This window comes from Furipterus horrens, unplaced genomic scaffold, assembly GCF_987537825.1.
Source record: "Furipterus horrens unplaced genomic scaffold, mFurHor1.1.pri manual_scaffold_3, whole genome shotgun sequence".
NCBI lineage: Eukaryota > Metazoa > Chordata > Mammalia > Chiroptera > Furipteridae > Furipterus > Furipterus horrens.
Window position 1 is genome coordinate 169985860 of NW_028327173.1, and position 25934 is coordinate 170011793.

The following is a 25934-nucleotide window of genomic DNA, read 5'->3' on the forward strand; positions in this document are numbered from 1 at the left end:
AGAATGAAATTAGATTGGCTGCAAAAATACCAATTTAATGCGCATTTTTGCTCTTTCCTCAACAAGAGACAACTAACTACAAGGCTGTTGGTGCTGTGTTCTCAGCTCCAAGGCCGCTTTCTTTGACTGCAAATGACAGTTTTTAGTCAAGCAGGGAGAGGAACAGAGATGCTCCTAACAATTCCCAAATGGTCATTTATTTAGTGCAGATTGTTGATTTGACAATGCACAAGCTGTTAAAATAGCGTTAGACCCGAGCATTAGTAAATAATAATTATAGTCTACTCTTTCTAATGTTTTGCGTACCATTCCCTGTCTTAGATTATCGCAGTCAGAGCAATCCAACCAATTTTCTTTCACCGCTTTAAACAATAAGCATTTTACAGATACTGGCTCAGAGGTCTTCCTCCTTTGTGTGTTGTCCTGATGAACCCTCTAAGCCTGCAAGCTTCTGTCTGATGCAGATTTCATCCCCAAAATAAAATAATACTCCTTTTTGTGTGTCATGAGTGCTTTCCAGGAAGGTCATTTTCTCCTTCCTGTTACCCCTGGAGCAAAATTTTGTTTTTCAGGGTAGTTTCAAGTTAAAGAAAGTTCACTCCTAAAACCTCTGTGATTTGTAATTGTGCAGGTTTTATGTCTAGAATAAACTGGTCTTGGTGGAGATGGGATGGTTGGGGAAATTCTTGCAGTTAGTCACATTTGAGAAAACTTGGAACAGGTTCTAGAGATAGAGACCCATTTACCTTGTACATTATTATGCTATGGCTGGATAGCTCAGCTATTAAAACAAAGGAATAGGGTTTCATAAAACATATGTTTGTAGATGCATGTTTCAATACTGCACTGAGTTGGCCACTAATAAATAAAACATCTGCATGTGGTACATACAGACATATGTACTGATAAGGAACACCATTCCAGGGTGGCAAGTCATAAAGATAAGATAAGGGTGGGTACTTCCAGTGCCTTAAGCAAGAGTGAGTGTGTGTGTGTGTGTGTGTGTGTGTGGAGAGAGAGAGAGAGAGAAACAACAGATATCTATTTCGATATATCTCTTTACAACTATATACCCTGGTGTGTGCTGTCCCAGATTTTTAATTAATAAGTATCAATAAATCAATAAAACACAATGAAAATTTAGTCACAGGAAGCACCATCCTATACTTAATTTAACATTACTTCTAGTGCTGCTCAGTTTGATTTAAATGAATGAATTCCCTCAGGTATAGCCGTAGTGAAGCTCCCCCCGGCTCAGAAAGGGTTCAGTGAGGAGGCAGGAAACAATGAGTGTGTGTAAGGCTCCTGTGGTCAAGGACGCTGGGCCATGCCTGCCTTTGGCCAAAATACTGGGCTCATAGGGGATGGGAAAAAAGCGGATTGTCCCTGGCTTGAGAAACCTGGGTCACATCCTATGGACCCAATCTTAAGGAACCAGTCTCTTTATTCCTTCTAGCATATTAATGGCTTTAATTTTTCCTTTCCCCTCTCTGCCTGCAACCTATTGGATGGTGCTCCCATCTGGAGGCTGAGAGCGTCCTCTGGAATGCATGAACTGTAGAGCCCATTTGTCACCGTGGGTGGGGGCCTGCCTTTCACAAAAAGAGCAGTTTATCTCCCAAGTGCAGTAACTCCAGGAAGCAGGGTACCAATGTGGTCTGCACAGCTGTGAGACCTGCAGGATTGTCAAGGTTTCCCTATGGGCCTGCATTTTCCAAGTCAAAGGAAGAAACTCAGATGGGTTGGGGGGGAAATGCTAAGAGTTACAGATTCCCCATCAGGGAACCTTTAGGTGAACTCTGGTGTGGTCCTGACCACCAGTTAATGCAGCAAGTCCTAGCCTAGGTAAATCTGAGTGCAGGGCGTGCGCCACGGACACAGTGGGTGCGCAAGCAGTTTTCGCCATTTTATTTGGTAGGATCTCCTTATATCCAGGATACCCAAGAATTAAAATCATCTTCTTTGCAGGTTTTGACCATGTCAGTCTTAAAGATGAAATGTGCAAGTCAAGTTTAGACTCTCAGGGCCATTAAGATCCCAGTGTTAGAACTAATCTAGTAGTTTAGCTCTTTAATTTTGTTTATACCATGTGGTTGTTCCTAAGATGATTATCAATTTTTATGTTCTAAATGGAAGTATTTTAACACTGGGCCAAGAAGTTTCCTCAACACTTATATTTTGGGGAGGCAAGGGTCCATGTGAGCTGGTGCACTTTTCTAGCAGAGCCATTAAGATTAAGCTACAGAAAGAAGTTACTGAAAAGTTTTATCATCAGGGCCCACATCATCTTGAGAGATCTCAGAACCAGGTAAACAGTTGAATTCAGCAGATATTTATAGACCGTTATGTGCGAAGTCTTATGCTAGCCCCAGCAGAGGATAGCAGGAGTAAGCCATGTGCATGCCTCTTGCAGAGGGTATGGCAAGTATGAAGATAACTCGATAAAGTAACTGCTCTGGTGAGCCGCAGAGTGCCGTGGGGATCCATCTGGGGAAACGGGGGAAAGCTACATGGAGAAAGTAGCATTTGGAAAGGGTGTATGGAGGATGGCTTAAATTTTAGTAGAGAGTTTTCAAGGGGACATTCCAGGCAAAGCATGCGTGCGTAGAGGCTCCAGACCTTCAGAGCAGTGTGAACCTCTCCTGTCTGCTGACCAGAAATCCCTTTGACAGCGGCCTCGTGGAGTCGCACCCACAGAGTTAGAGTTCAGGCAGGAACATAGTCATCCCCAGCTAGGCAGTCTGTTCAGAAAGTCCATTTCTTATAGAAGGAACCCTGGTGTCCAGGCCTGAAAACTTTGACCTGACACAGAAGCAGCACAACCACCCACACACACCTTTTCCACGAGTGAATTCTCTTGAGCAGACTCCCATTAAGTATAGGGAAGTCCTTCCTCCTTGGAAAGATCTGACCTTTCTTCAATTCTTTAAGAGCTTACACAAATCAGGAGTCAGCTTTGAACCTAGCAAAGGAAAACCAGCCGTGCGGGTAGCCAGCGGGACATTTGGCATGCTGGCACAACCAGACAGGACCCCACACACACCCTCTGTCTGCTCCTGAGATATGGATGCCATTTTGGAAGAACCCACTTTTGAATCACCTTGACATACATCACAGGAAAGCCCTACGCCAGTGCTGCTCCAGCTCTGTGAACTGGGTCCAGCATACTTAGACAGTTTTCAGGCTGCAGCAACTCTGTAGAGGTGGCAGACAGTGTCCGACAGGCTTCAGACAGCCAAGCAGGGATGACACAGCTCGTGTAAAGAAAAGACAACAGTCTCTGCCAGTCAGAGAGGATTGGGAAACTGCAGCAAGAGCAGAGGGCGATAACACCAAGGTGGCAGAGAAATTCTTCCAAAATGTCTGTAATTAGACTGAGGGAAGCAAAAGAATAAAAACAGACCCTTAAACTCAGGGGCGGAGGCACCCTAGATGGGAGCATAGAGATGGAGAGCTTTGAGTCTGGTTTTGCTATTCAAAGTATCTGTTTAAATGTTTTTAAATAAAAGGGACATGATGAGAAGCATTATAGTATAGACCATTTGCTTCTGTAAACCACAGAGAACCCCTTCTGCAGAATTAATCTTCCTTTAGGGTTAGGCTGTGACTTGGCAGGGAAAGCCACCACGCTGCCCCTCCCTCAGCAGCTCCCGGTTGCCTCCCACTACAGAGTCCTCATCAGCAAAACAAAAGGGATGAACTAGATCCGCAGTCCTTGACCTAGGGTCTGTGACTTCAGGAAGTCTGTTAGAGCCCCTGAAATTACATCCCAAATTCTGCATGCATGTGGGGATTTGCATTTTCTTATGAAAAGAGGGGTTCATAGCTGTCATCAGTTTTTCAAAGAGGACCGTGACCCTGAATGATTGTTAAGCTCCCTCACCACCTTCCCATTCTGTTAGTTAGAGCTGTGTGGCTAGGACCAGGCAGGCGGCTCTGCAGACAGGCATTCACTGGGAGAGGACTTGCCTGGTGTGGGGGATGGAGGGAAAGGGCCTTCTCTGTGGGACTTGGCAGTGCTTTCCACCAGCTGTCAGAGGCCCTTGAACCGCCCAGCCCATCCTGACTATGGGTCTTGACTGGAGCAGGGAGGGTGTGGGCCGGGGACACCTCTGCAGGTACAATTTGGGTCCAGAATACTATAGATCCTTCTATGCATTTAAAGTATTTCCAGAAGCTTTCCACGTCTAAGCTCTATTTAATGGAATCTATGCATGGTAAGTAATCAGGTCAGAAGAAGCAGCACCCGGTTTGAGATCAATCGCTGGCTCATACTTTATCTAGGCCACTTTATTATCTCATGCTGATCCGATTCCCATTCTCCTCCGCCTTTGTAGCATGCACTTTGGCTGTGGTAAAAGTACGTATCACATACATATTAAAAACATATACCCATTCTATCTGTATGTAAATGCGTGAGGCACAGCTGGATATTGCAGAGGAGTTTGATTTACTAATAGTTATTATCTGTTCTAGCTGTTCAGTGGCAGAGAGAATTTCAGAGAAACAAGCTGGCGCAGAGATTGTCTTTATGCTATTACTATACTGCTTTAGTAATTGTTTAAAAACATAGGTTTTCTCCTCAGGTTCTAATAATGCCTGTTATTTTGTGCATTTCCTTGCACATTCCTGAGTAGGGTGTCCTCGTTTAGCATTTTCTCAAGTTTGGTTTTCCATTCAGGCTCCTAAGAAGAAACACAGAGTACAGTTTGCAATTAAAATTTGACACTTTACTCAGAAAGCAAATAAATAATGTGACTGGAAATACATGGCACAGATGTGGGTCTTGGGGGAGGGGTGTCAGTTATAATCAAAAGAGTAGTTTTAGATTTTTCTTTCCTTCTAAATCCCAGCAGCTGCAAACTTGAAGGCATCTCATTTCTCAGAGGAAGCTTTATGTATAAGAGGTGGTATTGTTTGGGGGCTAATAAACACGAAACTGCTCCAGAAAAATCTGTTTAAACATTTAATTACTTGCAAAGAGATGTTAACTTGTTTAACTCCTCTAAATTAAATTGTCACTGGTAGCTTTTCTGCTTATCCAAACCTGATTGTAATTACATTTTCAGATAATTTTGTTGGTTGTTCTCTCAGTTAATCAAAGTATGTTGTAAATTGGGCGTCTACATGGTCCCTTTTAAAAACTGGAGAAATCGCAACATTAGATTTTGTTTCTCCATTCAAATTCCAGGGTGACTTTTGGGTTTACACCCAAATGGCTTTGTTCTCCATTATTAGACCTATACCTTTGACTACTGTGAAAGACAAAATGCACTGGAAAATTAAGGAAATTATTTTATTCAGTCTATTGCAATAGGAAGCTTGTTTATTAATGAGGGAGGTCTCAAAGAAAAGGGAGGGAGCCAAGGTTACAGGGGTAGGTAAACAAGGAAGTCATGAGCCCGTCTTATGGAAGTCATGAGGTGGGGTAAAGAAGTGTCTCATCTCTGTGAGATCAGTGTGGTCCTTTGTGGTTAACAAAAAAGGGGGGCAATTTCTTACCTGTCACTGCTTTCTGGGAGCACAGGGGCTCAGATAAAATTCAACAGTATCACCGCCTTCTACTAAATGGAGCAAAGATGAGTTTCAGTTTATTTTGATCCAGGGCCCACATGTATCCTAAGCACAGATATGAGGACAGGCACATTTCGCCAGCTCCCTCACATAGTGTTCATGGACCACTGTGCTTGCAATCTAAGCTTTTTAAAATACTAATGATGGTTTAATAAGCAGTTTTGAACTTGGTTGTAGTTGATTACATTGAGCTATTGCCTGTGTCATGTATCGCATATTTTAAAATAGACCGTTAGGGCCAAACTCACACATGTGTCTCGTTGCCCATCCTTAAAGATATTTTTGGTTTTTGTTATTCATTTGGAGGTGCAAATCAGCTCATTAATATGGCACCCAGAAATCCTGGCTGGGATTGTAACTTCCGTCAACTAAATATTTCCTTCAAGCACCAGAGGCATCACAGAAGCCTGGGGCTCCACATAGGGTCTAGCTGACAACCATATAGTGATTTTTTTTTTTTTATTAGTTTCAAGTTCTGAAGGCCATTAAAATCATCTGTTTATGTCTACGTATAAATAGGAATCCACTAGTAAGAAGTTGATTTTTGCTTTTTAATTGCACATAATTACAACAGCAGAATCGCTGTCTGGATACTTGAGATCGCACTACATTAGACAGCTTTCATTTGAATTTTTGATGACACATTAGCACTTCAGCAAGAACAGAGAGATTATAACCCCAGAAAACAAGCTTTGTTTTTCCATAAACATGACTGCTTAATCTTTTCACAAGACTTTAGCAAACAAATATGTGTGTGAATATTTATATATGTGCACATAGCAAGAGAGGTACAGATAGATAAAATTTGTCATTCCTTGATCATGGTGATCTGACAGTTTTAATTTCCCAGTTAAGGATAACTTTTTTCCTCCATCAGTCCAGTCAGATCTCTTAATATAGTGATTATTTGCCTGTTTAAGATTGCAGTGTTTTGAACTCCTGCCTGCAATGCTGCTTTCTTGTTTTCTTGGCTGACTGTCGTCTTCCCAGCATCGTGTTTCAAGGCGCCATGAGGCTGCATAACCTTGGCCTCAGGAGTAGTTTGGTTACCTGGGATGCAGTCACATGGATTGATCAGGCCGCCCTTTGATGTTGTGCCACATTCACAGGGGCCTACACTGGGACTTTGGAGTATGTTATACATTAGTTCCTCGTATGACGCTACTTAGTTCATCGGCAGTTTCTGTTACCCTCCTTCCCCCAGTCCTTGAGGGTTTCCACCCTTCTGCAGCTCTTCCCCCCTCTGCCCCTTCATGGTGCTCGCTGTCTCCTCTGAATTTATCGTCTCTAACTTGGAACAGCACTTAGTTACATGAATTACATATTCATTGTATATTTATAAGTGTCTTCATGTAGTACAGTGGTATCTAACCTCAGCAACTCATCAGAATTGTCTTGAGTGGGTTAAAAAAAGAAAAAAAAAGTCTGGATTCCCAACCCAGGTGAAGGAATCTCTGGCAGGGGAGCGGGTACTTTTTTATTTTCTAAAGCTCTCCAGGTAGTTATAAGGAGCCACCAGCAGTAAAACTCACTGATTTAATGCCTTTTTTTGCCAAAAAAGTTATGAGTTCCTTAAAGGTGGTTCATGATCTTAGAACTCAGTACCTGACTTGGTTCTGTGCTACAGCCGTTCAGGTGAGGTCTCTGATCTAATTAAAAGAAGAGAATCACTACTGGTTATGCTTTTCTCTCTACTGCATTTCAAAAACAAAAAATAAAAAACACCATGCTAGACATTGAACAGATAAAGACCCAGAAGACACATCCCTTGTTCTCCAGGAACTCACGGAGTAACATTTAGGAGACTGACCAAAAAAGAAGCAAGCCACTCTTGGATACTGTGATGTTTAATATAAATTAGGATCACCACCCTAGAATAAACACATGGTCAAAGGTTTTTGTTTGACCTCCTGTTAGGAGGGGTCGTATGAGTAAAATAATTTGGTACCAAAATTAAGGAATTTCTATGATCTTGCAGTGTTTGCAGGGATAGTATTCAAAGCATTTATCAACCAGTACAGCTTGGGCCTGACCAATGAGAACAGGCATCAGAACAGACACCGGGAGTCAGTGGTTCTGCCCTGGAAGTCTGAGAAGAGCAAGGAAGTGTTAAGAAGATGTTGCTCAGCAGCACCTGTGGTCTTTCGCTTGATTCTGACCACCATGACTACCTGAGAATTCACCTCAGATAATTGATTCCAAATCAGGAGGTCATAAGAGAGCCAAGTCCTAGAGGAGACTACATGGCCAGCACTATCTCTGCCTGGTTAGATTGATGGCAGAGGACCCCAAGGTCTTTATCTAACAGCATATCAGATGCATGCCATCCTACCTCCCTTACCCGCCAGCTCTTAGGAGTAATGAATTAGGTTGAAAAAGACCAGAGACATTTAGCCATTTGTCAGAGAAATAGAAAAGGATCTTGAAGCCTGGTCTCTGTCATTTGGGAATTGCTATCGAAGGCAGCAAACTTGTTTTCCTATGAGTACACTCCAATAAATAGATGCAATTCTTGTCAATAATTAATGAGTCTAACCAGGAATTTCAAGGGCTGGAAAAATCTTAGAAGCTTCCTATTTACAGTTGTAACCAGCTGGATTTGTTTAATGGGTTGTTTGCTTTTTAATTTGTAGCAGTTTTGGGAGAGACCTATGGGGACTGTAAGTCTTGTGGTTTCAGTTATTTGGGGGACCAAATCTGCCTGCAGATAATTTGAGGTTCACTTGGCCGTTTTCAGACTGCAGAAAGGCAGAAGAGACATTTGGGCCTTCTGTCCTATACTTAATTTTCAAGATTAGAATTAAACATTAGGCCTTGGTCTACCGAGAGACATTTGTCGGAGCATGGGCTAGTTTCTTCCCAGTATCCTGGTTTACCGTTTCTCTGTCCTCTTAATATAAATGGTCACTGATTCTCAAGTAGGAGAATAGGTACCATTTGTTTGTTTATTCGTGCAAAGGTTCCCTTGACACAAATAAAAATGGAATTTTCAAATGTAACCCGATTAACTCTTAAATATATACCAATAGCCTACGTGTGTCTCAGCTCCCTCAAAAGGCTTCTGAATGGCCTGCCCCTCTTTTTAAACTTGGGGGGGGCTGGGGGGGTTCAATTAATAGCAGGACTTTCTAATTGTGGGATTGGTGTGGAGCTGACAAAAATGTATATAAATAGGGTACATTTTTCCACTTAAGAGGGCTGTGCTGAAACATTTTTAATTGGATTTTCATGGTGATTGACAGCGTTTGATTATGACAGTAACTTTATTTGGCTGGACTGCTCTAGCCTCTTGTTCAGATTTTTCCATCAAAGCTCCTTTTTATCCCCTGAATCCCCAGCGGAGCAGCAGTCATTGTGGAAGAGCCTTTTAGCACCTTTGTTGTCACCGTCCCTGGTGACGATTGGGCCCAGCTGGTAGTAGATACGAAAATGCTCCTTTCACAAAGAGGCTGTATCTCCCGCCTCTGTGGTTTCAATAATTTTAAGAGCCCCCCAAACCTGTTGAGGATTAGAAGTAGCTTTAGATGTGAAATGAGTGTTAAGTATTAGTAATCGGGAGATTAGGGCCCCAGGGACAGCGAGAGATAAACAACTGCAATTAAGGCAAATCTGCCGATGTAAACAAAATTTAGCAGAAACAGATGCCCTAACCATTTTGGGGGATTGATTTGAGGGCACCAAGGAATCGATTTTTGTCTTGTTTACACTTTGAAACCCCTGTGACACACTGGAAGGCTGAATATTTCATACAGCCTGATTTTAGTTAATTTTTTTCCCAGCGCCTCACAGTAGGCGCCTCTCTTCTCACAGTGACCAGGCCTGAGTTTATTCAGCATTCACAGGGAGCAGCTAATTGTCTATGAAGGGCCCCTGTGTTTAAATGGGCTTGACAGGAATTTAAATTTTGTTTCAATCAACCCCTGTGCTCACAGCCTGCTCCAGTTTCTAATTTTTAAATTAAACATGATTTTTTTTTTAAGCCACAGTCTTGCCTCTGGAATACTTCAGTGAAGGCCAGTCGGCCACCCTGGAATGCTGGAGTATGCAGGGCCTGAGGCTGGAAAGTTTTTTCTCCAAAACGAGCCTCTCCTTCCCCGTCAGAGAGGTCAGCGGAGCTTCGGCTGGGCACAGTCTCCTCCCCGCCTTCCAAGTGGCCCCCTTTCCAGCCCCCCTGTGCCGGCACCAGTGCCGCATCGTCTGGAAAGTGGGTTAAGTACCAGAGGAAGGTGCAAGGACAGCTTTTAGGGGGCTGGCTGAATTATAGCCCAGTGCACATCTGGCGCAGATTAGTATCTCAGCCTTTTCTACTGTCGTGAGACAGGAGAGAACACGCGTTGAACACGCAGTGTGCACTCGCCGATTTTACTTGTCGCCCTCTGGGCAGAGCATCCCACCTGATGCTGAGGAAGCGGTGTGCATGTCAACCCTGTGTCCTGACCTCAACCAGCTTAGAGTCGAGCAAGGAAGGTGCGGATACGAAGGGTCAAGCGCAGGATAGAACGTCAGACTCGCCAAAGACCCTCCCTCACTACTGCCCACCTTCACCTGCCCCCTCCACCTCCTGGCACTCCTTTCCACGCTCCCTGTGCTCTACCTTTCTAACAGTCCCCAGGTGCTTAAGACGTTTATTTTTGCTTGTGCTTTTTCCTCGGCCAGGAATGCCCTTTCCTCCTGTCCACATGGTGCACTCCCACTCAGCCTCTAGGAAGCTCGCCCAGGTGTGCTTCAGTGGGGCTGACGATCTCCTGTTGTTATGTTGTCCTTCCTCCTGGCAGGCACCTCTGTCAGTGCATGCTTCATACTTGGAGGCAGTAACTTGTTTGCATAACTGGCAACGGTACATAAATAAGAACGTGAGTTCCTGGAAGACAAGGTCATGTCATATTTATATTTGTAGCTTTAGCATATAGCCTGGTCTTTAGCCCCAAGTGGAATGCTCGCTAAATAGTTGCTGAAGTGAAGTGATACGGATTTAACAAGTAAAAAAAATTCTGGGGCAGGCAGGATTTCTTTCAGCCAGAGTTTTTTGGAGAGACTTTGTGAAAGGGATAAAAAATGAGCCAGGCCTCGCAGGATAACATTTGAGTATTCATGTGAGTGTATTACTTCTGCACACAATGTGAAGCACAGCTTGGATCATAAGGGAAAGTACCAGATCCTCCACTACCCACACCAGCCAAAATCCGTACTATAACATTTTCTCTGAACATACTTGAAAGAAATTGGAATAACAATTGCATGCAACTTGGAGCTGCAGATAAATTCAGAAAGTCTTCTGTTCTTTAACCTTCAAAAAAAATAGATTTATTGGAGAGGAAAAGATTAAATATGTTTAAACACATGAGCTTATAGAGTTTTTTCAAATAATTATCTCATTTCACCTTCACAGAACCACTATAAGGATTTTTCTTATTCCCATTTTACTGACGTGTTAAACTGGGGCTTAGAGAAGTTAATTGACTTGCCTGGAGTCGTGCAGCCAGGAAGAACATAGAACCATTCTGCGCTACATCAAAGCTGTATCTGTTGGTGCATGGTGGGCAGGGGATTGTTATCGTGGTTGTGAGAATTTCAGTTAAGTCAAACTATTTCTTGCAATCAGAGATAAAATAAATACAAATATCCCACAAAGAAACATGTAAGATTGCAGCGGTCAGTCCTGGTGAAGCCAAGAGGCCTCTCTGGGATGATTATTTGACTCACTCTTTATGGTCCTCAGTGCAAACAAGCCAAATAGGAAGAGAAGTAATCCCCAGCAGTTTGTACCTGTTCTGTTAGTTGGTTATCTAAGGGGAAGCTGTGAGAATTTTTGTTACTGTTTTTTTGGTTTTGTCAACTTGCAGCAAAAACTGAGGGTGAAGTATATTCTGCCTGCCATTTATCCAGCCATCTTTCCAGTTCTACTATCATGGTCATGGAAATGAGCAGTTTCTAAGGCATATTGTTTCCTGAGTTTGGGAGAAATTTTTTTCACTCAGCGAACTTTACTGAGCAGAATACATTGCTAGGTGCAATAGTTTATTACTTCCCAAATATGGACCAGAGACTAGTGGTAGTACCTGAACTGTTTCTTGAACACAAGATAAGGAGTTTGTGCCAGAATATAAATGAACCATGTCTCAAGGCATTCTGTTTACTTGGGCTGATTTATTTTTGTAGCAACACTTACTCAGTGAAGAAGCTATGTGCTGATGTACGTGGTGACATTGCTCCTTATCTCATTGGAAACCAGTAGCAAGTGTTCCCAGAGGAGCTACTTGAGTTGCACAGATGTAGGGAATACAGAAGCTGATTAGACACAAGCCTACCCTTCAAGAGTGCAGTGTGATGAGGAAGTAAAACTTTTATACAACCACTGAAGCTCCTGCAGCCAACATGATACAAGGCACCAAGTAGCTGTTCAATAAATCTCTTTTGAGGAGATGATCAGAAAGAACTAAATGAAAGACAGCCTACAGAATGGGGGGAAATATTATCTCTGATAAAGGGTGAACATCCAAAATATATAGAGAACTGACAAAACTCAATAGCAAATAAATAAATAAATAAATCAAGATGGGCGAAGGATCTGAATAGACATTTTTGCCAAAGATGACATATGAATGGCCAATAGGTACATGAAAAGTTGCTCAACAGCACTAATCATAAAGGAAGTCCAGAGAGCTACCATCTCATGCCTGTCAGAATGGCTGTCATCAAAAAACCAATAACAAATGTTGGCGAGGATGTGGAGAAAAGATTAGAACCCTCATGTACTGATGGTAGAATTGTAAAGTGGTGCAGCCACTATGAAAAACAGTATGAAGGTTCCTCAAAATTTTTAAGACAGAACTACCATATGATGCAGCAATTCTACTTATGGGAATGTGTCCAAAGCAAGTGGAAACACTATGTCAAGGAGATATCTGCACCCCCATGTTTATAGCACCATTATTCACAAGAGCCAGGTTAGGGAAACAGCCTAACATCCATCAATGGATGAATGGATAAAGGCTACACACACATACACACACACAGGAATATTATCCAGCCATTAAAAAGAAGGAAATCCTGCCATTAATTATGCTTAGTGAAGTAAGTTAGAGAAGGACAAATATTGTGTGATCTTTCGTATATGTGGGATCTGTTTTAAAGAACACTCATTAAAAAAGTTGTGGTTACCAGAGGCAGGGGAATTGAATGTAGGTGGACAGAAGGTATAAACATTCAGTCATGAGGTAAGTACTAGAGGTGTAATATACAACATGATGGCTATAGTTAACACTGCTATATGGTATATTTAAAAGCTGAGAGAATAAAAAGGGTTCTTACCACAAGGAAAAAAATCTTTTGTATCTATATAAGATGATGAAAGTTAACTTATTGTGATAATTATTTCACAATATATAAAAATCAAATCTGACACTGTACACCTAAAACTTAAAACAGTGCTGTATGTCCATTATATATCAATAGAAACCAGGGGGCGGAGAACTAAGTGGAATAGAAGGCAAACTGGTGAGTGCCTTAAAAGACGTGTGAACAAAGTAGTTGGGTCACACAGAATAGGGAGCCAAACAGAATTTGGGGCCCATCAGAAAGCAGACAGGAAACAGACTGAGGCTGGGAGAATGGCCATGGTGTCCCCAGCAACACTGGCATTTAGGGAACGGGAGCAGCAGGGGCCTGGGCACGGTGCCCTGACCTCGCACATTTCTATAATCAGGATGGGAGAACCGGAGAGGCGGGAAGGTTTGTGTCGGACAGCTGGCAGGGAATACTCTGTCCTCTGCATGTGAAGCCTGAGGAGGCTGAAGGTGGGCTCTAATATTTGAAAATGAGTGTCATGAACATGAGACAAGAAACAACATGGTAAACTAGAGAGAGCATTGATCTGGGTATCAGAAGACATGATTCCAAATTAAGCCTCTGCCTCTAAGTAACTGGGTAATCAGTTTATTTAGCATACCTGAGCTTCTTCATCTATAAAATGGAGGTAGAGATTCCAACCTTGAACTGTTTTTTTAATTAGATAAGTTTATTAAAGTGTGTGTGTAAACTGGAAAGGCTAGACATGCGGAGCACTAAGTCATTCAGCCTCTGTGGGTCATGATGTTCTCATCTACTGTCCCTGGGCATTTCTGACTAGTAACTTCCTGAAAAACAGATGTGGTTAGTGGCACTTAATGTGATGTAGGACAATATGTGTATGTTAAATCTTTGCAGCTAGTGTCCAAGAAATTGGTAGTTTCTTAGGAGTGGATGGGCCTCTGGTTTATTCCTCCCAGTCGTTAGAAAGCCGTCACTTTTTGTGTTTGTCCTCTATTATCGGTAAGATGTAATGAGCATCTTGTTGGAGGGAATTATTGTAAAACAGTCAATTAATTGACAGGTATTTGTCGTCTGCCTCTGTGAGGTGCTGTGATGGGTTCAAACGGAACATAAACATCCAGGTCCTGGAGGAGCCTACTAGACACTCCCGCAGGAGACATTGGGAAGGCAGGTGGGCTGTGGGCTGCTGGTTCGCCCGTGTGAGAGCTCAGGGCAGGGTGGCCCGGGGCTCAGTGGTCAGGGAAGCAGCTTGGCCCCAGCTGGACCTGTAGGGTTGTTAGAATTTGTCTGAATACGGAAATTAGAAAGTGGTGGCTCAGCAGGGCCAGCTCCTCCCGTCCCTCCACCTCTCCTTGACTGGCTACTTGTCTTCAAATGTGTCGTTGACTCTCAGGCTCAGGTCGCTTGCCTATAAATATCGGGCCTCACAAAGCAGGTAATTTTGGTAAGATCAAAGTATGTTATCCATAGCACAGTGTCTGGCATAAATAAGTGCCCAGTGAACGGTAACCGTTAGTATTATCATCATCACTGTTTGTAGCAAGAGAAGGTTTTGCAGGAAGGAGAAGCAGCACTAGCTGTGACCAGAGGAAATGGGAAGAGCCCTGGAAGTGGAAGGGGTAAAGTTAGTTGGGCGAGGGGGATCCAGAGTCTGCAGGGCCTTGCGCATCGGAGAGGAATGCAGCTGCAAGACGCTGTTGTTGGCCCTTAAGTGGGGCAGGGGCGAGGCTGCCACGACCGGGCTGATCTCTGCCTGCGCCACGTGGGCTGGACTCTGGCTAGAGGTGACTCATAAATAGGGATGTCCTAACTCTCTGGCTCTTTCTGAAACTCCATCAAGGCCTCCAGCCAAAGGAATAGGAAACCGAGTTCAGAGCCTGTAGCTTCTTGGCAACATGTCACTTGTCTCTCTTTCTGCATCTTCTTCTCAGTGTCCTTTCTGTCACTATCAGGGAAAATCATTAGTATGCTAATCTAGCTAGCCATCATTTTAACCTTTGCTAACCTGCCTTTGCAATTTCAGGAACTATGTTTGACTTCTCTAAAAGTAACCTTAAATTGTAGTCTTGTAAGAATTCCAGAGCTGTATCCTTCACTCCTTCTTCTAATGAGGTTATGACCAAATGCTCATTATAATTGCTTTAGACTCCTTTTAATTTTCAAGCTTATTAATCATAAGAAGAGTTATTTAAAATTGCATAAATTAATCTTAGATTAAAAGCCCATCAAAGCCTCGAAACAATTAAGAATAAGTAGGATTTCCCTGGGGCAGCAAGTTTTATTTTAATATTGTAGTCAGGTGGATATCAGAACCTTGAAGTGTGGTAGTGATTAATGTATGCAAAATTTAAATGAGATTTTTTTTAAATGGCAAATCTAAATCACATATTGACCTAACTATAGGCTTTAACTGCATTGTCTGTCATATATTTAAACTGTTTACTAATCAACATTTTAATTACAGCGTGTGCTGGCAGACCCTAGGACAAATAAAAGCTAGCATTTTTAAATGTTGTTGCAAAGTCTGTTATCCGAAAATCACAGGACTGTTTTATTGGGAAGAATAGAGGAATGAGAAAACAGGGAGCTAACTTTCTGCAGCAACAAAAGACTTGGCACCGAGTGAGCAGCCTCACGTCGGGGCTGCCTGGGCGCCCTCAGCCCCCACTCTCACCTGTGATCCTGCTGGTCTGCAGCAGCGCCTCTCCATGGAGCTGCAACTGGGTCTCCTTTGAAGTTGAGTTGCTTTAATTAGGGAAATACTTCCCTTCATGTGTTTGAGCCCTGGTTGCCAAGTGTTATTTACTTGAACACTGCATAGCCCTGGAGTCCCTAGGACCCCTCCCATTTTGAGGTATGGGGATATTTCCAGAAATTTGACCCGACCTCAGCCACAGTCAGCAGCAGCCTTTTTTGTCTTGCCTTCTCCCTGACACCCTCGGTCACTGCCTGGTTGGGCGAGCTGTCCCCAGGTCGGTGGCCATGGCTGCCTCAGAGTTTGGAAAGAACTTCCCTATTTTACAAATACTCTGTTGCATTATTGAAGAAAGAAGGATAAGAGGATTACCCTGAACAAGTTATTTTTCCCCTTGAAACTTCAGTTTCTACTTCATGGGAAAGGGGTCATAGTACCCAACTTACTGTTTCTGTTTCTGTGCAAATATAGACAAGATGAAGCACATAAAGCACTTGGCATAGTAGTTGGAAAATAAGAGATTCCCTCAAAATGTTTGTTCCTGCCTCATCACTTTCTAAAACTAATTTTTAAATTATGTTTAAGCATTCAAGTGGCATATAAGGATATACAATAAGAAGTTAATCTTCTTCCAGCCGCCCTCATAGCCTCCAGCCCCACACTCCAGACTTAACCAATGTTAATAGTAGTTAGTGTATTTATCTAGAATTTTTGTACTTTTTTTAAAATAATTTTTTATTTGTTTATTTATTTTTAGAGAGAGGGGAAGGACAAAGGGAGAGAAACATCACTGTGTGGTTGCCTCTCACTCGTGCCCCCAACTGGGGTCCTGACATGCAACCTAGTCATGTGCCCTGACTGGGAATCGAACCAGCGACACTTGGCTCACAGGCCAATGCTCAATCCACGAACCACAGCAGCCAGGGCTTTCATCTAGAGTTTTTAATGTTATTTTCTACACCTTGCTTTTCCACTTAATATGTCTTTAAGAATTTTCCATACCATATTAAAGTCAGCCTCATCCTTTTCAATGGCTACATGATATTCCACAATATGAATGTGCCATATTTATTTAACCAGGACTCTGTCATAGAACATCTTGACCATTTCCAGATCTTTGCTATTAAGACAGCGACCAGTCCTATCTATATCTGTCCTTGTGTCCTGGCTATGAGAATGCCAGTTCCCCTCACCTCTTCTGATGCTAAATTATCAGGCTTTGAGCTTTGCCAATCTGATATGCAGTAAATGGTATCAAGTTATTGTCTTAATTTGCCTTCTTGTATTAATTATGAAGTTGAACACTTTTTCATGTTTATTTATCATTTGTAATTTTTTCCACACTTCGCTCATTTTTCTCTCAGATAGGTTGTCTCTTCCTTCATCTTTTGAGCCTTGATTTCCCCACCTAGAAAATGAGGGAGGTAGATGCACAATCTCTAAGGCCCCTTCTGCCTTGCTACTCTGTAGTCCAGGCTGAGGGTCCTCAGGGCAGCTTTTACACTACCAAAAAGTGCCCGTCTGCTCACGACCTTGCTGAGCCAGCATTGAGGTTGCATAGCCAGTAGCTGGGGGTAAATTGCAGGAGGGCCATTTTCTTCTTTTGTTTAGTTGTATAGCTTCCTCTCTTAAAAAAGCAGGCTTGGACATTACAAGGCAGAGAGCTGGGATGGAACTTCTTTAAAGCTGCCTGTAGACATCAGGAATATTTATTTTCTCTATTTGTTTTAAGCCTGGGAAGACTGTGTGGTTTTCTCCACACTGTCCTGATGGAGCCCTGACCAGCAAGCGTGCAATGCCCCTAGCCCTAATGTGCCATTAATGATAGGTTAATGTACAGTATAATGTTTTTGGGACTATGGGTTTATTACACTTCTGAGTGTAAGGTCTTTCCACAGAGCGCCCAAGGTCCCATTGCATTATATCATGCAATAAAAATACCCTTTTCATATCACACACTAATAAACTGTATTTGAAATGCTGTCTGAGGGTCCTGCCGTCTTGTCTATAGTCTGTGCACGGGTGCGACAGTTGGGATGCCTTTCTCCTGTTTTGTAATTTAGTTACATGGAATTCTGAACCCAGGGGAGGCTGTTCATTCTTGTTTTAAAGGGGGGAGCGAATTGTGTCTTTAGTCCGGAGGCTCGGGGAGGGGCTGCTCTGTGAGTGATGAGGGTCCATACTTGATGCATGGACAATGAGGCCCCTAATTCTCTACTGTCCGTCCAGTGGCACCGTGTCTTCCACACTTGGCAGTGAACATGCGTCAGTATTATAAAATGTCCTTAGAGGAGGAGTGTAAGTACTGCCAGGTTCAGGCCAGGGATAGTCAGGACTGCAGAACTGCTTCCATGATAGCCTCTGTGCTAGGAGTTTCTCAACACAGCCCTCCCGGGAGGTCGGTGCTGCTCTCCTTATTCTACGGAAGACGAAGTTCACAGAACTGGGGGAAAGCTGCTCCCTGAAGAATGAAATCCACAGGCTCCCAGGAGCCCTTCATACCGACTCTGATCACCTGAGAGACCAGAGGTGCAGCTGGCTGGGGCAAGCATCCTCTCCTCCAATGCACATAGCCCCAGCGCTCTCATTAGTCATTCACACCTTCCTGTGAGTTGTAGAATCACTGGTTTTCTTCTTAACAATTTGTTGGCAGCAGAGCTGATTTTGAAGATTGAGAAACTGGAAAAGGAGATTCTTCTACACTGAAAAGGAAAGGGGCATCAGAATTTAGGGATGAGACGAAGACCGGGATTGGAGGACTTCGAATCCCCTGTTTCATACTTTTATCCAGGGCAGACTGCGGCAGCTGTGCTTTGTTTGGCAGAGGATGCTTCTCCCAGTTGAAAGGTGCGGGGAAAGAGTGACAATGTGAGGTCCCAGAACCTGGGCTCAGGCTGGCAGCCCACTCCTAACAGGCCTGGAGCTCAGTATCCGTGTTTAAAAAATAGGGTAATGTCTACTTCTGACAGGGCTGCCGATTATATGAGATAATGTAAATGCAAACACCTAATTAGTACCAGACACAGCGTTGGTGCTTACACGCCAGCTATTGTACTGCTGTTATTACCATCTTACAACAAAAGACACAGACTTTGGCGCTGATGTCCAGTGTAAGTTCCAGTTCTACCTTAGCTGAATCACTTAACTTATCTGAATCTCGTTTTCAAATTCACAAATTGGAGGTAATAACAGTAATGCTATCTAGCTACTTCTTGGGGTGGGTTATGGCACTTGAATTAGATTAAGCACTTTGTGGACTCAAAAACCTTATTCAAGTGCTGGCATCTGTAAATATATGTATTTCTCTCTCCACATCAACATATTCAAGCTGGGTTATCTTTGAATAAATATTGGGTTGGCCAAAAAATCCGAATGTTTTTTTCTATAAAATAAAAGACACATTTTTCATTTTCACCAATAACTTCATTAATTTGGATATTTTGAGTATGTCATCTTACCTCCTGCATGGTATAACGTTGATTGTTCTCAGTTAATGTTTCCATTTGATCACTATCAACTTCAAGTGGTCTACCTGAACCTGGAACATCGTGCAGCAAGAAATCTCCAGCATAAAACCTCGCAAACCACTTTTGATACATTCAGTCAGTCACAGCTCCTTCTCCATACACTGCACAAATCTTTTTTGGTGTTTCAGTTGCATTTTTTACCTGTCTTGAAATAATAAAGCATAATATGCTGACAATGTTGTATATGTTCTTCCATCTTCAATATTAAGATGGCTGCATAAAAATTCATCAATTCTGATAATTTTAATGCATGTTGATATGACAGCTGTCACAATACAATCTAACAAAATTGTTCCAAATGAAGTTAAAGACAACTAAGCACTACTAGAGCTATCTATGGAAAAAAACCAAATGAACATTTTGGCCAACCCAGTATAAGGACAGCTATTAAAAGGATTGATTAATCTGCTCTCCTCACCACCAAGGGAGCATGTCTTGGACAAAGTGTAGACTTACACCAGCACAAGTCATATAAAAGGGCAGTTATATCCCACATCTTCATAACCACAGAGCAGCGGAGCAGAGCATGAGCAGAGTGCTCACCTGAGCTGGCGCAAGGAGAGCCAGCACCTGCTTGAGGTGGGCAGTGTTGGTTAGGACAATGACTGAAAAATCAGAGGACCATGTTGAAGGTTCGAGTTGGTCTAGGGAGCCAAGAAGATGATGGAAAGAAAAAAATCAGAAGTTGCTGAGACTGTCCTGCAAAAGGGTGGACCTTTAGGCTCTAGGCAAAGTTCCCTTAATTGTTAGGAAAAAAAGTATTTAAGTTTCAAAGATAATTGGTTTTTCTTCTCAGGGTTATAGTGTTGGACTAAATCTTTTTGTTTTCAGCTGTGGGGACTTCAGAACACTTAGGTGAACCTCTCAGGGGTTAAATCTGTCTTTAGGACTACCAGGACTTGAAAAATGTTACCCTGTGTCAAGAAAACCAGAAGTGACAAGTTCATTTAAAAAGCCCAGTTTGTCATTGTTTATCTAATTTTCAGAGTTGACACAGAAAATTAAACCAGCTGACACTCACTCTCTGACCATCTCCCCAGCTCATTTCCCTGGCCCTTTCCTACCTGACCTTTGCAAGTACAAAATGCTCCAAACCCCAAAATATAGCACTTCCCACTGAGTTTCCAAGTTGCCCTGCAGTCATGCCAAGATTCTGTCACAGGATGTCATCCATAATGTTATTAGAAAATAAAAAAACCAAGATGAGGTTATAAATCTGCTCTATGAGGTATTTCTTTTTTTCCCTCCACTTTGACCATAAATCTTAGAAATAATCAAACCCACTGCAAAGGAAGCCAAGATGAACTTGGGCCCTAAGTGGCCCTGTGTGTCTTTCCTGAATTCAGAAGATCTGAGGGCTCATCTGCCCTGTGGCATCACACTCCACAGAGAGGCAGCGGGGCGGAGTGAGACCTTGCACCGTGTTTAATACTGACTTTCTAAAACTCATAGGGCAGCATGTCTTTTATTCCTCACCATGGGCGAATAAGCTGCTACTTATAAGGAAATAATTCCGATAACTGAAGTTCATTCTTTTTAAAACCAGAACTTTCAAAAAAATAAAAATTACAGGTAAGAGGTCTTCTTTATGATGCACTTCCCTGTCCTCTTAAACATTATGTGCTTCAGGATTTAGCTTTTACACAAAATTTCTTGAGCTTACCATCATGAACATTATCTGTGGGCTGTGTTCTGCTCTACCAGCATCTCCTGTGTTAACATGTGTAGGGCCTTTGTCTCTACCCTGGTCAACCCCAAGCTGGTTTTCTGTTTTTGTTGTGTAGTATTGCTAATAGGTGTTGCTTCTTGATTTTGTCCGTTTCTCCAACAGCCCTCCCTGCTTTCCCTGCCATTTGACTATTTCTTTTATGCTTTATATTGGGAAACCAGATACTAAGCTTGTTAGCATTAAGTCTAAAATACCAAAACATTGGTTGAATGAAGGCCTGAGGAACTAGCTAAAAGTAAAGTGTTAGTTTTAGTTTTAGTTTAACTTGCAGATTTTTAGTTTTAGCTAAGGGTATCAAATTATGGTGACCTACTGATATGTAAAGTGCCCCTAATTTTGAAATGAGGCTGTCTCACTAAATAGGAAATAAACTGCTTGATATTGTTGCATATATTGAATAAATTGCCCACGTTTGAAACAATATGACCGCTTTGCTCTTGAATCAGTATTTAGGGTAGACTTTAAATGGTTGAAGTTTTGTTGTTTTCTGAGAGGACCAGCTAAGCCATGAAGGTGCCGGGGGAAGTTCCAGGCTCTAAACACGGTTTCCAGAACCAGGCACATGGAAGCCTCTCAGTACATCCATACTGAATTTTACTGAATTCAAGTCTCCTTGTAAACTGGAGCAAAACTACCCCAAGAAGCAAGCTTGTAACTGAATAACTGTCCTTCTTAACAGTGAAAACAGACTTTGGTTTCATAAGGGAACCAGCTCAGCTCATTTGTAACCAGATGAAGTGCGCGTCCTTAGTCGTTCATTGTGCGCGTGACCAGCAGCACCGCCTCACGAAGCACAGGGCACGCCATTCACCGCCGCAGAGAACGCATTTCAGGCTTCCGTACGTTTAATTTTCTTCAACATTACCTTGCAAACCACAGTAAATCAATAACAGAATAGTTAAGTACCACAGGTTCTTTGTGTTTTCTTTTAGAAAATATTGCTCAAGGCTAAAAGTGGGTCCTATTGATGATTTTTATTTGCTGCTAGGACACAAAATGATCAGAATTTTCAAATGGTTTGCTTCCTTTCTGTGGACCCCCTTCAAAAGAGGAGGGATGGGGGCAGTTTCAAATAGAAAACATTAGTTGCCGACAGCATAAACTCTTAGACTAACTGGGAATTTTCAGTCCCATATTTAATAGGCTGGGCGTGATAGTGTTGGCCTTGTTATGCTCTTATTGCAAATTTTCCAAAAGGGCTGCCCCAGCCAGCCCCTTGGGCACCCCACACTCACCCCAACAGTAACCCACTCCGTTGAAGTGAATGAGGCTCACGTTATTGGGGCATCATAGCTCAGAACAGTAGAACTGATGGCACTTCATTTAAAGTTAATTGCCCACAAGTTTGATGTGTAACGGCTTCAGCAATTTTTATCTATTTTGTTGTTGTTGATTTAATAGCAAAAAATTCCACTTTAGCCTCCATCTTTGTTTGAATGTTTTTTTTTCTCCTTATTAAGAAACTAGAAAAGCTGTTACTAAGGTAGATTTTAAGAGGTAGCAGCTTTTATTTAATGGGGTGCTTCTTGAAGTAAGACGGACGAGACAATGCATATGAAGTGCTTTGAAAAGGTAAAGGTGTGATACCAGGACTCAGAAACCTGTGACTTACCTGCCAGGGCTGATATGTTATCAGCACTCATTGGCGCCTCCCAGTCACCTCCATGGTCACCCTTCCCACTCTCTGTCTGTCTCTCTCTCTCTCTCTCTCTCTCTCTCTCTCTCTCTCTCTGCTTTTGAGTCATTACTCTGCGTTTTCAACTATGTTGGCTTCATACAATTCATATGGTGTATCATTATTTTTAAGTTTTTACTGGATTTGTGATCATGTATCCTTTTATCATTCCTAATGTTGGCTTGTGTCCTTTCATTACCAACTTTATCAGAGGATAATATACTTTACTGATGTTTTCAAGAAACCAGGAGTTTATTGAATGGATCTTCTCTTTGATATCTTTCTATTTAATTACTTCGTGTTTTTTATTGCTTGCTGTTTTACATTTAATTTTCTGTTTATAATTTATTGAATTTGACACTTAGCTCATACATTTTCAGTCTTTCTTCCCTATAATCTATATAGAGCTACAAATTGCCTTCTAGGTACTACTTTAGCTGCATCTCACAAATATTTATGTGTGGTCTTTTTATTGTCGTTTGGTTCTAAGTAATTTCCATTTTCAATGAGGACTTCTTCTTTGACTCATAAATTATTTAGAAGTATTTTTTTATTTGCAAATACTCAGAAGTTTTTGTCACCTTCTGGTTTCTGTCTACTTTCAGGCACCGTGGTCAGAGAACATGGTGGTTCCTGTGATACCAGATCTTTGTTATTTGTTGAGATTTCCTTACTACAGGGTTGATTTTTCTCTCTCTCTCTCTCTCTTCTTGAAAGGAATGTGTATTCGCTAATTGTTGAATGTACTGTCCTATTGCATGCTGAAGCTCAAACTTGTTGTGTTAGTCAAATATTTATGGCCTTCCTATTTTCTACCTGTTTTATCTATCAAGTACTAAAGAAGTTGTGTTGAAATATATTCTTTCTCCTTGCAGTTCTGTCAGTGTTTGCTTTAAGGTGGTTATGTTAAGTACTTATATCAAAATATTATATCTTTATTTCAAAGTGTTTCTTTTATGTGAGCACTCTCTTTATCCCTAAGGTATTTTGCTTTAAATCTTATTTTTGTTTGACATTAATAGACCCATGCTATGTTTTTTTGTTTAGTATTTATCTGCTATGTGTTTTTACTATCCCTTTGCTTTCATCATTTCTGTGTTCATTTATTTCGAATGAATCTAGGCATTTTGTTGGTGATGTTTTTAATTTTATGATTTTCTTGTAATTGATTAGTTTAATCATTTATGTTTATTGCTTGTTGATATTCTTAAATAGTTTCTTATTATCCATTTTGTGCTTTCTACAGTACTTTTGAATATTTTTTTCTCTTTCTTTCACTCTTTTGGGTTAATTTTTTTCTTCCCTTTCATTCTTTGCATTGGTTTAGAAATTATATTCTGTTTCTAGCCACTTATTGATTATCCCTGAATTAATTTAGCAACACCTAACATTAATCACTAAATATACCTTCTTCCCAGACAGTAGTCGGCCTTAGGTTCAATCTCTTACTTTTATTTTAGGCAGAATTAGCTTCAACTACATGTGACAAAAAACAAACAGCAGCTTAAATACAACAGCAGCGTATTTTCCAGGCAGGGGAAGGAAAGCAGGAAGCAGGACACCCAGACTAGCCTGGCAGCTCCTTCTCAGACCAGCGAGCAGAAATGAGAAAGGAAAGCTTGCCCCTTCTTTTGGGGACGGTTCTAGGAATTGGCACACAGCGTATGTGCTCACATAACTTTGGCCAAAACTAGCTGCAAGTGAGACAGGGAAGGCAGTTGCTTTGCTAGGCTCCAGTGTTCTTTGTTAAAATCAGGGTTCCCATCACTAAGGAGGAAGGGGGCATGCCTGGGGAGAGGCACTAGCTGTCTCTGCCACAGCCCTCTCTCCCCAGACATGAGGACCTTAAAGTGTCAGACCAGCCCTTCCTGTGCCTGTTATCACAGTTCAGGGTTTTATTGTCACCTAGTTTTTGGAGTTTCAGAATGAGTTATTACTATTGTTATCATTTTATGTAACCAATGTTTATTTAGATGTACCCATGTGTTTGCCAGGGGGTTGTTCCTCCTGCTGGAGTATCCTGCTTCCTCTTCCTGAGTTTTGTTTTAGGTCATTTTCTTCAGAAGTACAGTAAGAGTCCCGTCAGTAAGAGTCTGTGAGCGGTGAAACTGAGTGTGTGTTCTATGATTGCGCTCACTTTGCCCTGACTCTTGATTGGGTTTAGAGGTTTAGGTTGACCGTTCCCCCAGGGCCTTGAAGGTGTTTTGTCCTCTGGTGTCTACTCCTGCTGGTGAGGTGAAGACCTGCCTGATCCCTGCCTTTGCAGGCAACGGGTCCTTCTCTCTGACTGCTTTTAACCTCTCTGGTGTTGGCATTCTGCAGTTTCTCTAGTTTTCTAGGTATAGATTTCATTATATTTATTCTACCTGGAGATCATTGTGATTTTTGTGTCTGAGAACTGACATCTTCCATTTGTTCTCAGAATTTCCACCTATTACCTCTTTGGATATTCCCCCTCTCCCACGGTGTGTGGTCTCTTGCCAGTCTTTCCTCTAGGTCTTTCTTTTTAACATTTAGAAAACATTTTATTCTCTCTCCATTTTCTCAGACTGTTCTCCTAGCTTACTAACTCCGCAGCTCTGTCTAATCTGATGCCTGGCCCATCCACAAAGAGTTTCTTTTTATTTTTTTCCAGTAACTATGTTTTATCTCTACATTGCATATGATTAGTTTTCAAATCTCTATTCTCTTTTTCATAATATCTTTTGTTTTCCTTTTTTTTTTTAGTGTTTCAGTTTCTCCTCTTATGTCTTTGTTTGGACTGTACATTTTTTTGCATTTTTTTCCAGTTATTTTTCTGTTATCTCAGTTCTGAGAACTTTAATCTTCCTGTGCGTTGTCCATCATGAATTGTTTCTGTACATGTTTTGGAATTTTCACTATAAGCTCATACTGAGTGGAGCTTATTACTGTGGAAATTCTTGAATTTCAGAATCATTGCCCCAGAATGGTTTTTTTATGTTTCTGAGAGACACTTCGGAGTATCACTAGATCCAGATCAATGTTGTATCTGCATACCAGCCTGGCTGGGGTTCTCGGACTGTAGAAGGACACAAGGCTTAGCCTCATTTTCATATTTCTTGGGCGACTCTCCTCAGAGCCACCATATCACCCACTTTGCTGATGGGCAGACTTCTAGGTTACCCCTTCTGTAGTCCCAGCTTTGTTCAGGGTCTTGGGTTACCTCCCCAGGAGGATCTTTTCCCCTGTTTTTTCTTAATTCTTCATTCTGTCCAGGTCCTATGTGCTTGGAACCAACAGCTCCCCTTAGAGCCACAAGACTGGTTCTCAGAACTGCTTTTTAAAAAATGTTCCATTTTATCTGTCATGACGAGGGCTTTGCAGTGGGAAGGCATTTAGGCCGCCTTATCTCTCATCATCTCTTCATCGACTCCCTATCAGAATCCCTCCATTCTGTTTCCT

At 42.0% G+C, this 25934-nt stretch overlaps 1 protein-coding gene across 7 annotated transcripts in view; it reads left to right on the forward strand.

Annotated features, from left to right (window-relative positions):
• MAP2K5 (mitogen-activated protein kinase kinase 5) overlaps window positions 1-25934 on the forward strand; it is a 255139-nt gene that overhangs the window by 220734 nt on the left and 8471 nt on the right. The gene's annotated exons all lie outside the window — the stretch shown is intronic.